Genomic DNA, 14,021 nt, shown 5'->3' with positions numbered 1-14,021 from the left:
TTCCACTTTTTTCCCTGAAGTTTTATTTTCTCTTTCACAAGCCTAAGCACAATGGCACTTTATTTACAAGTCTCATGCTCTCTCCCTGTCACAATACCCAGGCATCCCATGCTGCCTTCCTATTCACATTGTCCTGCTCTCCCACGTCCACCATCTCTGGTCTTCTTCTCACACTTCTTTTCCAAGCCTTTCTACTTCTTTCTGCCTAGTAACAGCCACAAGTGAGGACCTGACCCTCAACAGGAGTTCTCCCATGAGAACAAATGTCATCAGAATCCATCATCCAGAGCACACTGTTTCATTTTTCATAACTGCACCAAACAACTCTGGTGGGACCAGTCTTGGTGCCCATGAGCAGATGCCACAGAACGGCTACCCCTTCCATCCCTGCATTCCTGACTGGGGGCAACCTMAGCTTCCTTCCAGGAGGAGTGGTTTGACAGCTGAAGCACCAACCCAGGAGCCTGGAAACACATCACAGAGGTCAACAAACACACTGCACTTCAGTAAGGTCTTGTTACAGCAGATGAAAACAATCCCTTTCCAGTACTGCTGTTCCTCGTGCACTGGCAGACTTGTTTACATGCCTGCATCCCAGTGAACTCCATCAGGAAATTGCTCCAGTTAAAATGAATCCATAAACATTTATTGTAACGAACCTGTTTGAGGACCGGTTTTATCAGGACTCTACAAAGACAAAGCTCAGGAGCAGAGCCGGGAAGCACAGGACAGAACGGAGGGGAGTACACAACCACCCTCCAGCAGCAGCTATTACTTGTTTAAAAGCAATTCTGCAATTACTGGGAAGTTTCCTGCTCAGCTACAAACCTTGACTAAAACAACTACCTCTCTGAAACCGAGCACAGGATTAGCTTGCGTTCCTAAACCTCAAAGACGATCAAAACTTCTGCTTTATGCCTTGTCCTTTTGCTAGTAAAACACAGTATAGAAACAAATGCTGCTTCTTCAGTGGACTCTCACAAATGCCAGAATCTCAGCAAGACAAAACAGCACTGTCTCTGCTCTGCCTAAAACCACATGGGACATCCCGCTGAGTTATCCGTCCAGACAAGTTGTGTCTGTGAAAAATATCCAAGTGGTATAATCTGAGCATACCCAATATGGACAGGGCTGAGCTCAAAAACAGTAACTGCTCTCATCTAAAAACAAGGATGCATCATRCTCCGCCCTTTGTGCAACAGCCTCTGTAAAGGACAAGTTGTGCTATCGCTTTGGAGCTCCAACCCAGAGCCCTTGGGATAGGGCTTGTATTCAAGGCTTCAAAYAGGCAAATGGAGCTCTGCATGGAGTGTGAAGCACCGGGGACCACACGACTTCTACGTCCAGCACAAACACCCAAACCTCTGCTCGGCTGCAGTTACGACAACTTCTAGTAGTACTTGAGAGGAAGCGAGAGCTACACTGCCACAGCTCCAGTCTCATGGGAGAAAACCTGCTGGAGCTGCCCCATCATGATACCACTGTTGGTGGTACAGAAAAGAAATTCTGAGAGAAGGGTCCTCCAAAGTGCCACCTGCATCACCATGAGACAGCTACTGCCTTGCAGGAAGCTCTCAAAAATCTATTCCGTAATGACCTGCTGCCCTTTCTCTAAAACACTCTTGCAAGCTTGCTGTGAGCAAGAACAGTACTGTCCAGAGGCTTCAGAGTTAAACAAGAGACAGCTCCTCTGTAGGCATTAGGACAAAATTCACCTTTTACAATCCAGTAGTATCTACCTCCCAAMACCTACCCTATGTGCCTAGGCAAGACAAATGGCACTAATAAAGTCCCTCTTATTCAACAGGAAAAAAAAAATCAAGTTTCTGTAACACAGAATATTATTCTTCAGAATAGTCTGTGTCTTACCCAACTCCAGTAGCTTGTAAGAATGAACAGAGTTAAAATCAGGAAAAAAAAAATATTACAGCAGCTGACTGTCCTCAAGCCAACTGAAACTTGACCACAGAAACATTTGGCTAGAGGTCAGCTCAGGCTAATTACTTCAGTACAGAAAGAGAGCCAGGAGTTATAAAAAGGATAAAAAAAAATATCTTGGCCCTTTTCTATAGCAATGTTGGAGTAAGGTCAATCACAAGTGAATTTAAACACGACATTTCTCCAGTGGGACATGAACAGAGTCAGCATAAACAAGCGAAACTGGGCTTCTCTCACTGAGAAAAGTTTAGTCACAACACACCGAGTGGTTTGCATCTCCTCTTGTCAGGTAAAAATGTTAACACTCAAAGTAAACCAGGAGTCTTGCTTATAAGCAAAACTTGTTTGAAGTGAGATCGTGACCTTCAGATAGCTTCTGAACCTGAAAGGATCAGAAGGAAGGAGAAAGACAAGGACATTRAACTGCATCTATGCTTTTCTATGCACCCATGCACTTCTGCTTTTGCCATTACCATAAACTCAGTGTACTGCAAATGTAAGAGTTTTTCCCCAGTAACCTCCTCCAGGTTAGCACTGATTGCCACAGAAGCATCCTTGCAGCTGGTACAGAACCAAAGGTAGCCTCTCTGCTGCAAATCAAACCACCAAATTACTAAGTGAAAGATTACTCTGAAGMTATTTTCCATACACTGCTGTTTCATCATTCCACCAGATCACAAAGAGGAAAGAGCAAAAGAGTATGCCATGCAGGTGAGCATGCACCAGGAGATCCAAATAAGAACAAGTGCTGAGAAGGGAATGTAACTGCAGGCTCTCCAGGTCTGTCTTGAACACTCTTTATTGCAACTATCAAATATGTAAGCATGTACTTGTGCAGAACTTTTCTGGGTGAAAGGGCCTTATTTTTTACAGTGTGGACATTTCTTACAAGTTATTTCAGGGCAGGACCAGTGACAAGAGGTAATCTTTCTGTGCTTGCCTACAAATACTCACACCACTTTGGCTGCTCATGCATAGCTGAAATCACTTTGCCCGCATACCCTCATTCCCCTGAATGCCAAAAGGATGGAGTCATGCTGAAACTGAAATTAGTTTTAGCCCTTCCAATCAACACAATCTAAAAGTGCAATGGACTTAAAGCCTTCTTCCCTTGCTTGCTTGCTGATATTACAGCTTGATTAAGTCATCATCAGCCCTTGGAYGGGTGCCCGGTTTTATAGAGCCCTTGTGAGGGCTATATACTCAGCCACAGTAAGGAACAGAAATAACAAATTGTCTCAGCTGATATGAGTAACACATCATTCACCTATTGTGTGCCATTATCCTAGATATAAAAAGAACAAGGAATTATACCACAGAAGCATAAGTTACATACTCAACATTAAAAAAGCACCCAAACCAAAACCTCACAAAGGGTGTATTTAAATTAAAGAAAAAAAGTCAAAMCCTTAAWAACAAAAGAAACACCACATAAAGCTGCATTCATCACGCATGTTTTTATTCAAAATTATGGAAGACAGGCAACTTTATCTTATCAATKAGGTTTTTATATAAGCTAAATAATCCATAGTAATTTTAAGTGTTAACTTATTAAAACAGCAAATGGAATCTATTGAATTACTTACTTACTTTGGGTTTCAAAAAAAAAGCTTTTCCTAAAGAAACTCTTAATTTTGGAACAGAGAGTATATGAAATTTTAATTTCAACACCCAGTTTCTTTCTCTCTGTATTGTAATAGACACCTTTAATACTTTTAGCTTAGTACTTTTCTTTTTCCTGTGAATTGATGCATCTGCTAATTACTCTGATCTAAATTTCTAACAAACCAAATGATTATCAGTTCTTGGATGTGGTTAAGGAGCCCTTCAGTCAATCCATACTTTGGACATGGTTTTGGGCTCCTACTGAAAACTGTTCAAAGCCATTCTCCAAAAGCTTGACTAAGAAGTCTAATGACGGCTGTGGCACATTATGTATCAGTTCTTCCTTTACAATAAAATGAGTTATACTTTGACAGCAGCAACCTAATGGACTAGGTACACAGAGGGAGGATCTCAACTCTAAGACTGGWAGATCCCTCCATCAGAAGACAATTCCTAAATGAAGCCTGCAGTCATAGACTTAAGTTTCTTTTTACTATGCAGATAGAAAAACTTGAACTTGGAAAAGACTTAATTGCTGTTTGCCTTTCAGCCCTGAAARCAGATCAAAGCTGCAAAATAGATGGATCTCAGATGAAAGAAATTGCAACCATTTCGCTGCATAACATGCAGATGTGAATTGCTGAGTAAATACTCAGCTTTACATATAATTGCATCATTAAGGAAGGTTCAGGCCTGTTTATGAGAATGGTAATTTTTCAGGCTAGAAACACTWTCTCAACTATAGCATTAATTCTTCCCAGGCTTCTCTTCCTTTTTTTTTTTTCCTCTTAGTTATTTTTAGTATTTAGATAGAAGTCATCCAGGAGACAAAATTCTGCTCTTTATTTTATTGTTTRTACAATAAATTGCAAAGGAAAGTGAGATAATTTCTCCATGTAAGCAAATGTATATTCCAGTTTGTTTGAAGAAATATGATCATCCATTTAATGTCCAATATTATGTCAAGAAAGCAAAGAGAAATATCTAAGTCTTTTTCTAGAACCAACGCCCTAGMAATCAGTACTAAAAAATGTGGTTTTACTCAAAAACATTTCACTGAGATAATTGTTCACACTTTACGTAAAGAGATTAAATTATACTTCCAGGGCTGTAAAAAAAAATAAAAATTGTGCAAGTGCGAAAAAAACTCCAAACCACAAACCAAAAACGCTTCAGTGTCTTGCCAGCATTGAAGTTCAAATCCCATCAGGACTACAGCAGTGTGGACCCAATCCAGCAAAGCAGTAAAAATCATTTGATTTCAAGCAGGYAAGACTATATATTTAACATGAGAACATGGTTAAATAATTCTCCTAGCACTGCCAGAGAGCTTAGCATGTCATAGAAATTAGGAAAAAATTATGAAGCACAAGAACCATGGTGCAAAGCAACCAGGGTGACATCACTGGGAGTTTAGGCTGGTACATGAGGGAAAACAAACAGGATTAATTTCAGGCATGATAATAAACAACCATCTTATATGTGCTGCTGGATTGTCATTACACAGCAGTGTACAGTTGGCATATYCTCTGCAAGCCTTGTCCTGTGTGCCAGTACCTCTGTATCATGCAAATAAAAAAATATATTACSTGATTCTTGGGCAAATATAGTCTGTTAGGTTTCAGCACACATCAGAAATAAATCCACATCTGATCTCTTGGAACTTTTCTGTAACATGAAAAGCGTGCTCCCTCTGATTTCCTTAAACTGCTCTTTGAAGTCCGTAAGGCAGGTTTGGGTTCAAGGTCATTGGAAGAAATGGAGCACTTTTTGTTCAAAAACATTCAGATATAAGCCAATTCTGTTTCACCTGAGAACACCAGCAGTTTCATAATTTTGAAAAAGTTTGTTAATAGCCAGTCATTTTTATTCCAAGAGCAATTTCAGGAAATCAGAGGAAGCGGGCTTTTAAATTATATTTATATTAAAAACATTTCTTCTAGGAAAAAGACATCTTCAAGAAGTTGTAAAATTTAAGTTCAAGACCTGGTATTTATCCTAGACTAATGGAATTACTTAGCAGTTCATTACCATGGGACAAATTAATTATATGGTTTAATCGCATGCTAAATTGTTCGTGTGCCCCTAATCAGATTAAAGACTACATAACAGAGCCTGTATGGCATTTAGAAAGTCATTACCTTAAATAGCGCAGTAAGTGAAAGCTAGTAAATGACAGACAAAGCATTTCTGAGTGCCTTTCTGGATGGCCACTCAGGACTCCAAGTAATCACGTATTTACTACCAGCTGGTCTACAAGAAAAAATAATCAGCTTGACAGAAGGCTTAACAGTAATCAGTGCATTTTAATTTAGCACAGTTTTGTATATCCTGCAGTTCATTGAAGTTAAAGATATGATATATATTCATTCAATTTGAATCTGTAATGTGCAGACTGAAGCCAAGTTTGAATTTCAGTTAAACGGATACAGAGTTAACATATGAGCACACCCATTCAATGCAACTGTTTTTCATGATAACTGTAAGGAAAATTATCTTTTTGAGAAGTTCTGTGTTAATAAGAAGCAGTATGATTGGCTTTCCATGTATCCTCTGTAAGATCATACCAGCATTACCCTCTGGCCCTATTTGATGSTGATTTGGTGCCTCAAGTCCACACAAATCTGAATATATAAATGGTGGGCACCCAAAAAACTGGCTTAGTGCATTCAACAACTGCTTAAACTACTTCATGTAGACATACAGAGAGATTTTGAGCTAGATCCTTAATTGTGAAAATCAGCACAAAGTTGAAAAATACTGAATGAAACCAGCTAGTAGAGATGATTATTCAGTATTTTTAAATGCAGTGCTGCCAAAACAAGTTTTCATGAGGTAAGAAATAACTTGTGAAGAAAAGCTGATCTCTGTTCAAACCTTTCATAAAAGTCTTTAAAAGTCTTTTAACTGCTGCCTCCACTTGCACTATTAAGATCTGCAATATAAAATACCCAACTTTAAAATATGTTTTGATGAAGCATCTCACATACAGAAAAAGACTATGCCCACTTTTACCAAAGTGGCTTAAAACCATATGAGCATTTTTAGATACCATGCAAATGGGATCTCTAAAACCTTTACACTGAAACAATAATTTCTGATACATATTTTTATGCTACATCTGTTGATGACACCTTTTAAGCCAAAAGCCGCAGGAGTAATGCTGTTAATTTTTAATTGAAGATTCTTCCAGGGCCACAGTGCATAGTATTTTCAAATACAGGGAGACTAATTAGCTTCTTTTGGTGGCAGAATTTACTGAAAGCCTATGTAATGAATAAACTAAGTACACCGCTTTATTTTACATGGGCTTCAATTACTTCTTCCAATTCACATTTTATAACATATCATGGCCTTATTTTAGCCATTTCAACTATCACAGGTCCTGAAAGAATTCTTCCCGAGGAAGCAGCAGAAGCAGGGTTTATTTTGTATCCACATGCTTACACACATGCATGAAGGCACACTGGGGCTTTGATGAAACCTGAAGGCACAACTTTACAAGTATTCAGCTCATTATTTATATCCTCTGTATTTATATATATATATTTATATCCTGAATATTTATGTATGAGAGAAGGAGATTCTATCCTGTGAGGCAGATGAGCAAGGGGTATGGGAAGCCTCAAGTAAAGACTTTTCCTCCACTGGAGAGGTATGTGACATGGGATCCAGAAAAACTTTGAAACGAGATGGGTTACCAAAGAAGTGAAGAAAAGTTTGGATTGTCCAGTGAGTGGTCACGACAGCCTGACTTTTAAGGGGAAAAATCCAAACAGACATGCCTGGTAATCTCTATACTAAATGACCTACTGAACACTAGTAGAGTTTACCTCCTAGTAAATCTGAGTGGGCACCTGCAGATATCATAGTCCTACAATGACAGCTTTGTCTGCAGTGGACTTAAAGAAGAATGCCAGGTTGTAGTTAGAAATGGACACTGGAAATTGACAGAGCTYTGTCTCAATGCCCACCACTTCCTCTAAGAAAACACTTCAATGAAGAAGTGTCTGTAAAATAAGCCACGGAAACAACCATATTAATTTGAAAGGCAATTTGACAGCTCTTTTTGTAAAGAGGTATTTTAATAATGTCAGGCAATGTTTTCCGTCAGCAGATCCTGGAGCAGTCTGCAGTGGGAGTCAGTGCCATTATCCATTTAAAGGAAATGGACACTCTGCAAAGAGGAACAGCATGCCCACACTTACACCACAGCCTAGCAGCAGAGTTAAGCATGAACTGCAATCCCCTCCAATGTCTTACCTACCACAGAATATTACAGTCTTGTGGATACACTGCCTGCCATCTCAACAACACAAAATATTGCCATCGTGGATAAAAAAAACCCAAAGCCAAAACCAAACTGAAACCAACAAATTGACAGTTTGCATTAAGACAGAAAGAACTGCAATTAAGAGAAGCTCATCTGAAACATTCATGCAACTAGAAAAACCTTCTTAGTAAGTATATAGCTCTTTTACAAACAGTAGGAATGAACCGTGCTCTTCAGCTGTGGTAACACCAGTGTAGAAGAGTTAAGCTTATCATACCACATATACGACTTCTCAAATGTCAGAGACAGAAGCATTCATAGTTCAGCACTGCAACCGATGATTTTAGACATCACACATAAAACACATGAGCTTTGGACTGACCAGCTCAGAATGGGATACTCTTCAACAGACAGGTGCTATGAACAACAGARCTGCCCAGTGCAAAGCTGGCTGGCCAATGCAGAGTGTGTCCACGTCCACTGATTTTATGACTTCCTTCTCTGCAGGAACTCCACCACAATACCAATTTATTTAAAAAGTGAAACTTTGGAGCACATTCAACTGTTCATAAAAAGAGAGTAGAGTATGCACATTTTTCCATTGTTGTTATTGTTATTTTACACAGGAACAAGAGGAAATATATATTTACAGATAAAACTCATAAGGTATCTGCCGTGAGAAGCAGCTGAGCCTGGGCCTTCACCCACAACCACTCTAAGTACTTCTCAAACACAAACTCACTTTGTGCGGTCTATTCACAAAAATAAATGCCAAACCAAGCTAGATCTCAGACCTGCATTTCAAAAAAACGAGCAGACTAAAGGGCAGGGCACTGGAGGGAGTTTAGAAAGGCCCTGCTGGGGGCTCCTCTGGCCTAGCACAGCACCCAAATCCTGTGAAGTCTGACCAGCAGCCTTGCCTCAGTACCCGTTTTTATACTGAAGTAGGTAGCAATGCTGTTTGCACAGATGCCTGTCAGCAAAAGTCTCAGGAAMTGGCTCTCTCCCTTTAATCAGGGCACCAGTGAGCACTCACTTCACACAGCCCTGGGATTTGAACAGCAGCCTCAGCCACATGGCCATGTAGAAAGTGTTAGCCTGGGAGGGAAAGAGTGCAACTGTTCCTTTCAGTAGTTCTTATACTGAATACATTTAATATCACAGGAAGCTTTATTTCAGGAGAGATCAAATGGTTCCATTTTAAGAAAAACTGCAACATACAGAAAAAAATATTTTATCCTCTTTTTTAAGAAGTCATTACCAATGATACCATCTACTCCTAAAATATGTATGACACTTACCAATCACACCAATCATGTGAGACCAGCCAAGTTCACATAAGTGTTGATGAGAGTGATTGCTCTTAGGTTCAATACAAATTGTACAGCAATATTAAATTAACCACTTCCTCATAGGKTATGTTTTTCCCAACCTTATTAAAACTGTGGAACATCACAGCAGTTGGAGTTTTGAATTGCCCTAATGCATAAATCAGGCCRGATTTTTAGATTACTTATTGCATACAATTTCTTCAGCAATCACACTTGATAGCAGGTGACTAGCTTCATACACTTAAAAAAAATAAAAACCAGTCRCACTTGAATGCAAAAGGTTTAAATTCTCCCCTGGTGACACTGAGTCAACATCACATCAAATTCAACAGGCACTGTGCAAATAACAGCATTTCCTAAGGACTGGGATCCCTTGCTCCCTTCTGAAAATTCCTAATTATTAGCCTTTGTTTACATACAGGAAACTGAAACACAGCAAGGTTACAGAGAGTGACAGAACCCCCTGAGTGAGTCTGTGGTGGAGCTCAGACAYGAGGCCAGAYCCTGTGTCCAAGCTGCGTTCTCCCAGTGCTAGGCATGCTTCTTGCACAGCTGCTGGCAGAGGAATCGGGAATGGGCGGTTTAGTTATGGATCAAATGTCTCACTGGGCAYGGAAAGCCAGGAAAACAGAGCACAGAAGCAGTTTTCTATATTGCTATTTTGCCATGTTTCAGCTATAAAATAAGAGAAATAATTCATAAACTGTTTTTCACGTGTGCTTAACTCTTGTATGAAAAGGCATGTGGTAACCACAACAAAGGAGGCTTTGGTTACAGACGTCGCTAATAACTAACTGATGCATACTTTACAAGCATTTTTACAAGTAACTTTGCTCTATTCTGACCTTCTAACTTCTTGGTGAAATTGGTATAGAAAAATCTCCCAAGCAAAGATCCATTGTGCAATGAATGRATTTAGAGTTCTACCACTTGGTTTTAGAAACATTAAGAAAACAGACAGGATAGCAAATTTTACCTACTGTCATTTAACCAAAAAAAGAAGTATCCAGAATTTGTCTTCTATTTAATGACAGTACAGCTGTGTACACTTAAGACAGGAATAGCCAGTTCAAGTCTCATAAAACTGCTACAGTACACAGATAGCAGCTGTAAAGTCTCATGCAGCAATTTAACACCAGATAACAGCTTTTCAGCTTCACGCTGTGAGTAACAACAGGTCTGAACCCCTTAAACAACGGCATATTCCTGTGATGTCTGATTCAAATTTACCCCACTGTATTCTGATTAGGCTTTCAGTAATATATTCTGGATATGAATTAGAACCAATATGTACAATCAAACTCAATGACACTTGTAAGTGTCATTTAAACCATGATTTGCTRTCTACAATGTTCTGATAGGCATTTTCACATTCTCTCTCACTTGTAAAATACAGATTTTTTTTTCTCTATTTGTTTCAAARGAATGCATTTTAAAAGGTAATTAATATCCTAAGTAACACTCTAAGTGGGAAATGGCTTGTTAAAATGCAATAYAGTAAATTTTCTCTGACAAGGTAAAGTGGCTTTTAAGCACTTTTAAAAGTCACCAAGCCCTCTGTCTCAAATGTTGACTACAAAAGATTGACAAAAGGGCTCGAAATTATCATTTTAAACAGGATTAAATCTGACAGCCCTAATTCACATATCTCTATTGTTTTGAGTATGAAAATATGACAATTAGATCCCAATCAGAATTCTGGAAAACATGTATTTAATTATCATCTGCTGCAGAAATGAACCCTGGTATCCATGAGGATTATCTGTAGGGTACTACAGGATACCATTGATCCATCAGCTTAGCCAACCTTGGTAATAAAGTCACTGGCAGGTAAGATAAAAGTTGTCACATTACCTCAAATGTCAGCAGGGGATGGACGATGCTTCACGCCTCCCTCAGCTCAACTGCAAATCACAGCCTTCTCCAGCCATCCCAGCACCTGCATGAAAAAGGAGGAAGAGACAAGAGATGAGTTCTGGAACAGCAAAGGTCACCTGCGGTAGGAGGGCGACCTGACCAAATCCAAATGTGTGCCCTGGTCCTGCTGTCCCTCAGGGAAGGCCAGCAGCAGGGCAGTTTGCCCGGCAGCCCTGAGTGCAGCACCTGGGCTTCTCACTCAAACTGCAGCAGTGGCCTGGAACCCTGTGTCACTGAGGGGCTGCCAAGCCACAGCACCCTGCGCTAACCTTGACATTAAAATGAACACACATTTAAGGGGCAAAGAGAGGTCAGGGTCACTGATGTGACCTGTGAACTCATTCCAAATGTGCACCCCTGCCCCTGGTAGAAATCAGCTGCCCTGGAAGTAATCTCTGGACCATCAAGGGGATGTTAGACAATAAATGACAGTGCAGTAACTCATAAACTGGTGAAATCAGGAAAACCACATTTCCTTTTCTTCTAAAAGGACAGTGTCTAAGTCTCAGGAACRTGGCACACTGATAGAAAAAGAGTAGTATGTTACGTTCTTAATTCCTAAGYACATTATCGCTGCCATGATTTTTGGCACAGCAGCAGCACCCAAAACAATTCTGAACTAGTAGCATTTCTATGTTAAATAAAAATAACATTAATTCAACATGGAAAGTTACTTCTTCACAACCATGCAAGTCAGCTTTTAAAAGAATTTTAAGCAGTCAGACRTGGTGCCCACATTATTTGAATAATTCACAATCATCTGGTTTCTAGGGGGTGACTATGAAAAGAAGACYAGATTTCACATTTGGCTCTTTAAATAACCAGGGGAAAAAATCAGTCTGCAAAACTACACAAATAACATCTAAAGAACTACTGAGYAAATGCAAACTGAATGCTTAGGGCTACACTACCCGAGCCTGAACAAGAAAAAAGTAACATTGCAAGAGAATTTTCCTTTAGTGAGTTAGCACTAGCTGAAGAAAGAGCAGCAAGAGTCTTTTTGTACACCCAGAATTTTCTTTCTGTTATGTGTATAATTTTAATGTACAGATAGATCACTAAATAATGGAAAGCAAATGTGATTATGAAGATATTTCTCTGGTAGAAGGATTCCTTCTACAGTGCAATGTGTAAAAAGGTTGGCACCTCTGTATTTATATTTTAAAAATTCCAAAGAGTACCCCCCAACTGTCAAATGAGAAAATCCTTCAACTTAAAAGAGGGAAAAATTAAACAGATGTTTAAAACAAATAGAAAGCATTTTCATGTAAAAGCATGAATCATGCATAGTGGTATTATACCACAATAGTATAATAAAAAAAGTCATCCTGTGTGTGGTTATCCAAAGTGAAATCCGTAAGCARAACCTCCTGGTTCACATCATAAAACAAGTGGATTTGACAGATCCACACACAGTAAATTTTTACATCTTTATGGGGTCTGTTTATCCCATAATGTGCATAGCCGAATTCTATTATCACACTTGTTGGAAAGTGCTTGCTCATATTTCACCAGGATGAGAATATAATTGATTGTGTGTCCCATTCATATGTAATTCTACAAGGAGTCTTGTGTTACTTTAATTTCTGACTTTCAGAAGAACTCTTGAGTTTTAGAGAGAGTAACTGAGCAGTGAGTTACAACTCTTTTCCAAAAATAAAGGGACAGCTTAGTGTGGAACAAAGTTATAAAGYCTAAGCCAGCTGTTGACTAAAGTGAGCTACCAAGGACTACTGACAAATTCCTTTTTCAAAACACTCACTATGGCATTAACAAGGGGAAATGACCTTTACATGACAAAGTCAGAATTCTATTACAATAGGACAGAAAAAATTATTCCAGTAGTCTTTCCAAAATATTTTGAAATCCTGCTCAGCAGCAGAAAAGATCTCTCAGCTACTTTATGGGCGACAAAGGGAAATGTCCTAACTTCTGATTACCTGATTGTACTSAGAACATTTTGTTTCACTGTTGGCAGCTGTGGCGATGTGGTCCAACCCCTGCAGTTTTCTGCTTAAGCAACAGCCACSCGGGGTGGTTGTGACGGCTACATCTGGCTCACAGATATCAACACAATAGTTAAGGGCCATAAATCTCACTTGACACCTAAGGGCCCCAAGTCTTGTTCAACAGCTGAGGGCCAGTTGAGCATGCGCCAAACGAAACACGGCTGCTGTGCAAATATGACCGTAAGTCAATCACCTTACTCCATAAACAGTGGACAGCCCGAGATCTGTCCAGCTCTCCTACACGGCAGGGGCTGTGAGCCAGGATCTCCCCTTGAGCCTCTCCTTGAGGCTGAGAGATTCTCTGCCATGAAAGATTCTTGGTAAGAGATTAGTAACATGCTAAACTTTGAAGTCTTAACTAAACGACATAAAATATTGATTGTGCAGATATAATCCTTTAGACATAAACTGCTGACCAAGTCTGGGACTAAGTCTGGATCCAGCCACAAAATTCAGAACACAAGGGAGTTCTTTCTGGACATCATGATTCAACAGGGGGGCTCTCCTAGACAGTTCTGTCTGACCCCATCCTCTGTGCTGTAAACAATCAAGTATACCTTACCATCAAATGTTGTTAAACTGCTGACGCATTTAGTACCAAACTTTGTTATATCGCTGATTTACATCAATATAGATGCTGCTACTTCCCTCTTGCAAGAGAAGTGCGTCACTCTATCTGCGGCGGCAGCAAGTGGTGATAGCACAAAACATGCCGGCAGCAACACCATTTATTTGCAATATTGCAGTTTAGAACAACCATACAAGCACAAAATCAGCTATATTTGCACTTGGCTCTGACAGCTCATTACGTGTGAACAATAGGCACTATTGTACATAATGTCTTGAACTAGATGTTTAAATGATTAGCAGTCTCCCTTTGAAATTATTCTTGGAAAAACTGMAGCTTCGCAAAAGGATAACAGATTYACTTGAAGAAGTGATAGAGGT

General features: G+C 39.5%; 1 protein-coding gene across 7 annotated transcripts in view; it reads right to left on the bottom strand.

Moving 5' to 3' along the window:
• Positions 1–14,021, bottom strand: part of GHR (growth hormone receptor) — a 148,843-nt gene that overhangs the window by 63,906 nt on the left and 70,916 nt on the right. For all 7 annotated transcript variants that reach the window (XM_057364728.1, XM_057364724.1, XM_057364727.1 and 4 more), the window contains one exon: positions 11,002–11,086. The gene's annotated coding sequence lies outside the window, so the exon portion shown is untranslated. The remainder of the gene's footprint in view (positions 1–11,001; positions 11,087–14,021) is intronic.

The sequence above is a fragment of the Malurus melanocephalus genome, unplaced genomic scaffold (genome assembly GCF_030028575.1).
Source record: "Malurus melanocephalus ecotype Western Australia unplaced genomic scaffold, MMel_1.1 scaffold_41, whole genome shotgun sequence".
Lineage (NCBI taxonomy): Eukaryota > Metazoa > Chordata > Aves > Passeriformes > Maluridae > Malurus > Malurus melanocephalus.
Note: the sequence above shows the minus strand (reverse complement) of the source record. Positions and strands in the feature narration are given on the sequence as shown.